Source organism: Silene latifolia, chromosome 8 (genome assembly GCF_048544455.1).
Source record: "Silene latifolia isolate original U9 population chromosome 8, ASM4854445v1, whole genome shotgun sequence".
Classification (NCBI taxonomy): domain Eukaryota; kingdom Viridiplantae; phylum Streptophyta; class Magnoliopsida; order Caryophyllales; family Caryophyllaceae; genus Silene; species Silene latifolia.
Genome location: NC_133533.1, coordinates 34,411,139 through 34,418,502, shown reverse-complemented (window position 1 = coordinate 34,418,502; position 7,364 = coordinate 34,411,139). Strand labels below are relative to the sequence as shown.

Genomic DNA, 7,364 nt, shown 5'->3' with positions numbered 1-7,364 from the left:
TACTAACTCTAGTTGGACTTGGAGACAAGTTTGTAGAGTTAAGGAGATTTTACAGGCTGGTTTTTTCACTAATGGCAGGCTATCTAAGGATTATGTCTTGGGTGAGGTTTATGACTGGCTGCTCAGGGATCGTCATGTGCAGGTCAGTTGGATGCCTTACGTATGGAATATGCTTTGTTTACCAAAAGTCTGTTTCATTAATTGGGTTTATGTGCATCAAAAATTGTTGACTAAGGATAGACTTCTGCGGTTTGGGATCATTAGTGATGGGGTTTGTGAACTGTGTGGTGCCCAACAGGAGACTCAACAACATATTTTTTTTTATTTTGCCTACAGTCAGAAGTGCTTACTGGAACTTCAGCAATGGTTAGGGTATACCTGTCAGAGAGAGCTTATTATTTGGCTCATTAACTGGAGATGCAGGTCTTTGCTACAAAAGAAAGTCGTCATGGCTGCTTTTGCAACATTGATTTATCTCATTTGGTTCAATAGGAATACTGCTCGGGTTGAGGGAGTGGTGCATCATCCTCAGGCGATTTTGCGCAAGATTCATAGTGTTTTAAAAGGGAAGCTAGGCTCTATAGAAACTTGTAAGAGTCATAGGAAAGCTTTGTGTTGGCTGCAAAAGTTAGATTTAGTCTAATTTCTTTTGAGTTGTATGATGAGAAAGTGCTTGGTGTAATGTTCCTAATTATTAATACAAGTTTACATTTCACCAAAAAACCTTTTAAAATCACAATAATTACATAAATTCATATTTATGTACAAGTTAATTACCCTAACCAACTTAGGACTCAAAATTAGTCTCCACTAACATATTGACAATAATTAACATATATTTCTTAAAATTGTTCATAAATGGACTCAAAATTACAATAATATGTCATAAACTTCAAATAAATCATAAAAATTTCAAATAAATTTGAAATTTGAAATTTTAAACTCATGAACATTTTGGAAAAAATACACACTCATAATGTTCAAAAACTTAGGTTAAAAATTTCGAAAATTATCGAGGAAAAACAATGTTGCGGTTTATCGGATTTATCAATAATAACCATAAAAATATGAGAAAAATTATTTTTATTTACATTTCACTTTTATATCTGAAATAGATGATAAAATGAAACATGTGACGTTTTTCCTTAGTCATGAAGTATTTTTTAGCAATTTATACTAATTAAAGTCACTATTTATGTGATTTTTCATCAAAAATTCATAAATCATGCATAAAGACTTCATTATAGCCAATTATTTTACACACATCTTGGAACATTTCATGTGACAACATACTAAATTTCTATGACCAGGTTCGAAATATATCTCATATTAACATATTTATCCATTTAAATTCGATTTTATCTTGAAAAATCCATATTTCGAGCATAAAAACTCATACAATTATGAACATTTACAGGTCATCTATAGATAATATATGTGAAAACATATCCAAAAACCACTGGAAAAAACGAAGTTTAGCTAATTTTAGTCCAAAAATGACATTTTTATCATAAAATCACATTTTAATGCCATTATTATACAAAATGAACAATAAAAAATCCATAAATTAACCAAAATATCCTAAATACATTTTAGGACCAGAAACTTTAACATGCATAATTAATTTCGTGATATATCATAATAAACACAAATTTATAAGTTTTGTTTGTTAATCGTATAACTCGGAAAAACAATAACCGATTTGCATGCAAACAACCTAAGGCTCTTGATACCGCTTGTTAGAAATCTATATCTCATAATACTCAACATATTCATATATGTTATAATTAATTTAGTCATAAAATTAATTTAGATCTTATGCATGCAAACATAAATAAATATAGAGAAGAAATCGTCATCCTTACATTGAGATTTCGGATATATGGGCACAAATGAGTTCTCATACTCACTTGTTCTTGAGCTTACTAATATTGGATGAACAAAGGATTCAAGCTTAGAATCCATCCCAAGGAATTATACCCAAGATAACCTCTCTAAAGATTAATATTATTAATACTAGAACAATATTAATCTAAATAAAATTGACCCAAAATATTGAATTTTGTCTCTTATTTTTCGGTTAAGAGAAGGGAAAAGAAGGAGTAATATTCTCTCTAAAAACTCTATATTTTAGATGTGTTAGAATGAATGATACACCAGTTTTTGCATGTAGTGTATATTAGGTGAATTATAGAGAAAAACCCTTGGCCTTTCTCTATGACAAAACCGGGTATGGGGAAGGGGTTATGGCCAATGCATGAGCTTCAATTCTTCCCAAGAATTATAGGCATGTAAGGCTATGTATTAGGTCTTATGATTATGCCTTCCACTTAAACATAATTAACACAAAAAAGCCTAATACTCCCTCCTTATTTTCGGCACATATTGTGTAAAATGGAAAGTCCATTTTACACATTATTTTGTCAATTTGTCACATGTAACATGTTCCAAGACATTATGTGAATAAAATGTATTTTTAACAATTAAAAATCAACATATTAATAAAATATGTCACTTATAAAATTTACCTTGTAATTCATAATTACTTGTACCGTAATGGGTTCCCGAGTCATAAATTACAACATTCTGTATTTATAATAATCATTTCATTCCTTTTTAATTGTTTCCGTAAACAATAATTTCATCTAAGTAATAAAATAATTTGATTACTTAGACCGTATCTTATTTAATCAAATTACAATGAGACACGTAAATATTACTTCCAAAATCGTCCGTCAATTTTAAGTAATTTAGTTAACCCGTATCGTCATACGACCAATTAAATAATCAATTAAGAGTGTTACCCTTTAGGTATGACCTAAGGGGATCAACTTATCACCACCGTCGCACGACAGTAATGTCAAACTCTAGTCAACCAATCATTACCGATATGTGTGGACCAGTTGACAGTAAAATATTACTTCCCACATGTATTCTTAAAATGAGACTTAAACATGTGATCATCATGATCGACAGTTGTGATCGCATTATTGTTGGAGGACACATATTCCAACATTAAATACCGTAATAATGTAGGATATTGAAATTGAGAGTGATCCCGGAGAAGAAAATTCCATCTGATCAATACGGATTCCTGTGCCCCTATACTTTATCTATGTTTATCTCGATTTTTTCGTTCGAAGATCGGGTAGATTATATTGCTCAGCAAATGGCGACAAACAAGAAACTGGTTTTTGCCCCTTATAATGAAAAGGGTAATAAACAAATTAATATTACGTTTCCCCCTACAATTGCATTTTCATAACTAATATATGTACTTGTTAATAATGATGATGTGTCTCTTGATGTAGGACTCATTGGGTGCTAGCAGCCATCATGCCGACGAAGAAGAAAGTATTTTGGTTGGACTCTATACATAATCCACCAAGCGAGACTTTTAAGCGCTTGATTATTAAGTAAGTTTATAATACTGATTTATTTATAATAACATTTTCAATTTTTATTTATAGCAAAAACCTCATTTTTGCCCCTAAAAAAATGAGTTTTTGCCTCCTTTATTTTTTTTTTTTTTAAAAAAACGGGCCTTTGAGAAGAAAAGAGCTAACGAGCAGGATCAACCCACGAAAGATTCTGATGAAGGCCCTACTTTTATTACGATAACAGGGGTACGTGCTCAAATACAATACCTTAAGTGCAAAAATCTGTGTTTAATACTAATACAATACCTAAAGTTCAAGATTCTGATGTGAGGCTTCTCTCGTCTGTTTGTTTTTATGTAATAATAGGTCCCTCGCCAGCCGAATAGCATACAATATGGATACTACGTTTGTCGGTTCATGTACGAGATTATTATGCGAAGATATATCCTTATTCCAGAAAAGGTTAGTAATTTAATAATGTGTTTATTACTTTTTTTTAAATTAGAGCTGATGTTGTCTTGCTTGCTGCTATACCATGATGTTGCTATGCAGTATTTGATGTTGTTACAATAATGTCTTGTCTTTGTTTTTTCCGCAGTATGTAATCAACCCGTCACAAGAGCTTCAGCAGTACAAAAGTTTACATATAGACGAGGTAAGGGACATGTTGGGCAAATACGTCTTAGAACATAGCAATGCTGAAGGCTAAATGCATGATACTCGAGCTTAGATCAGCTTATTAGTAAATGTTTTGTTGAAGTTAGGGAATGATTAGTTCATGTAAATTTAACTACTTGTAAAAAAGATTTCTACCCTTAATATAGACAATAAAACTAAAGATGAGCTATATAAAATATTTCTTACAGATAATAAATCAGATAGTTCTAGTTCATCCTCTGATAATGAAGTAAAATTAATAGATGAAGATTTATATTTGATGTGACCATAATTGGCGCACATTTAGTCCCCGAATTAGCCTCGTTTCCATGCTTTTTAGTGCATATTTGGGTCATTTACTATCTTTAGTTCTTTGTTTCGCATATTCTTTGAGATTTTGATCCCTTGGTAGGAAAGGAGTAAGAATATTGCATTTTCATGGCAAAACAAGACTAAATTGATCGAATTCAATGACCAAGCATCAAGGAGAGACAAGATTAGAAGGCCTTTGTACATATTATAGTAGAAGAGCAATGTCGAGAAAAGATCCTTGAGTCTCCGAGGAAATCCCCAAGGAATTTATGAAGAAAAGGGAAGAAAAGAAGAAGTTACCACGCTGACTGACAATCCGAGCGGATTGTCAACAATCCGCCCGTCCTGCCCCTGCACAATCCGAGCGTCCCAGCTGGAATCCGCTCGGATTCCCCCTCAACAATCCGCCCAGATTCCCCAGAATCCGCTCGGATTCCATCGCCCAAATCCGGCCGTCCCGACCCTATTCCGCCCGGATTCCTTCACAGCACGGTTTCCTCTTCTTCAAGCTACGAAAAGACTCCCTTCCCTCGAAAAAGACCGGAGTCTCCCTAAGTAGGGACTTAATCGTCATTTAAGCTCTTAGTTAACCTAATTCATCCTCCCTAATTTTCACTATAAATACCCCATTAGTCTAATTAGAGGAGCATGTTCTTTTATCAATAATTAGAGTAGTTAATATCAATCAAATCTCTCTTTAATATTGTAATCAATTATTAATCAAGTTTTAATCCAAGATCTAGTTCCTTAATTTCTCTCTTGTTCATCCTTTATTTTGGGTAATTGAAGATTATTTGGGTATTGTTGGGGGATTGACAACCTCTCAATCAATCATCAAGTACTTCTATTATCTTTGCTTTATTATTTGAATCATTAGTAGGTATAATCTCTTAATCCCTTTTTAATTATTGTTAATTACTTTCATTTATTCATCATGTTTCATTTTGTTGGTATGATTGTCAACCTTGCTAGCATGATCAACATGATAATGAGTGAGTAGTCTCTTAGCTAGGGTTAAATGGGTGATTAGGGGAAACCAACATGGGGAATGATTCATGCTTAAATTAATATGCTTTCATGGTTTATTTGCTTGCTTGTTTTGATCTCAACTCATGCACATGTTATGTTTGATGAAATGCTAAGCCTATGAATCCTTGCATTTACTATCATCTCCTATCTTTTCAATGAGACTTGTAAGACATAACCCAACTCGAGTCTCATTAGACCATGCATGTTGTTGAGTAGGGAAGATTAAGTCGACTTGTAGCTGTTGTACAATCTAATCGATTCGGCTCCGGGACCCAAACTTTCCTAGGATTGTAAGATATAACCCAACTCAATCCATCACAACAATAATTGCTTGCTTATAATTTGAGAACATGTTTGTATGATCATATCCCATGATTCCCCTATGATCCCATGACACCCTAGTGCCTTTAATCAATTGTTTACACCCCTTTAATTCATCTTGCTTGTTTATTTTCATTGCTATTTTTAGTTTAGTGACCTTCTACATCAACCCAATTTGTGACACCCCTTAGACACCACTAGTCTCAATAGAAATCTCATTTCAACTCCCGTCCCTTGGGATCCGACCTTTACTTGCCTCTTTACTAATTGTAGAGTTGTGTGTGAAGTTATAAATTGTATTTTGATTCGACCGTGACCAACGACCACATCTCAATTTGTGAACACGAACGGACTCCGATCAAAAATGGCGCCGTTGCCGGGGACGGTGTTTGTTTGATTTAGATTTCTTTTTATTGTTATTAGTTGTGTCTTTCTTCGCCTTGAGGAAGTAAAACTCCTCAAGGTTTGTTTTAATCATTTTCGAGTTGTTTGATATTTTGCATGTCTAGAAGGTTACAAAGTGATTTGCTACCTTTTGACCGTGAAATCGAAAGAACCTTGAGGAACAATAGGAGACTTGTTAAGAGGAATTTGAGGGGAAGTGAAGTTGTCCAACCCACTAGTGAGTTTGTCAATCCTTTCGCAACAGAAGGAGAAGAAAACCCATTACACAATACCCCACAAAATCCACCTACAATGCCAAAATTCTCGTCACACTCCGTACCCACCGAGGAGAACCTACCCAATGGTACTCCTACACCACAACATCTCACCGAAAATTTCATTGCCAAATCCGCCTTTATCCAATTAGTTGAAAGAAGCCAATTTGGGGGGATGCCTAGTGAAGACCCTCACTCTCATAGGGAGGCTTTTTGTGACTATTGTGATGCGATCTCACAAACCGGTGTAACTCAAGACCAAATTAGATGGGTCTTATTTCCATTTTCTCTAATTGGCACCGCCAAACAATGGTTGAAAGGCCTTGATAAGGCTACTCTTGGAATAGATTCTTGGAAGAAGTTGGCTCTAGCTTTCTACAAAAAATTCTACCCACCGGAAAAGACTAACATGCTAAGAGCTCAAATTACGGGTTTTAAACAAAGGGATGAAGAATCTTTGTACGAAGCTTGGGAGCGTTTCAAAGGAATTTGTCGCTCATGTCCTCACCATGGACTTAGCGAATGGTTTTTGGTGCAACAATTTTGGAATGGTCTTTATGAAGATTCAAGAAATATCCTTAATATGGGATCGAATGGGATGTTCACCGAGGTTGATGACAACCAAACTTGGAGCAAAATTGAATAGATGGCAATCCACAATTCACAATATAGTAGACCTCGCAAGGCTACTAGAGGAGGAAAGCACGAAGTGGACGCCGTTACTCAATTAGGCGCCCAATTAAGCTCCCATATCGATGCTATCAACTTGAAGTTTGAACAAGCTATGGCTAGACTTGAGGAAAACTCAAAATCATCGAAGCATCATGTCAATGCCATGACGGTATCTTCATCAATCCCAAGTGGGATATGTGAGAATTGTGGAACTTTGGGTCATGACCCAAGTGAGTGTAGGGGAACAACCGAACAAGTTAATGCTTTACAAGCATATAAAAGTGGTACCCCTTATTCAAATTTTTACAATGAGAATACCAAATTCCATCCAAAT

General features: G+C 34.6%; 1 non-coding gene across 1 annotated transcript; it reads right to left on the bottom strand.

Annotated features, from left to right (window-relative positions):
* Positions 1-6,767: 6,767 nt before the first annotated feature.
* On the bottom strand, positions 6,768-6,874 carry LOC141597582 (small nucleolar RNA R71). Its single transcript, XR_012522810.1, has one exon. It is a non-coding gene; the product is annotated as a small nucleolar RNA R71 (small nucleolar RNA).
* Positions 6,875-7,364: the final 490 nt, after the last annotated feature.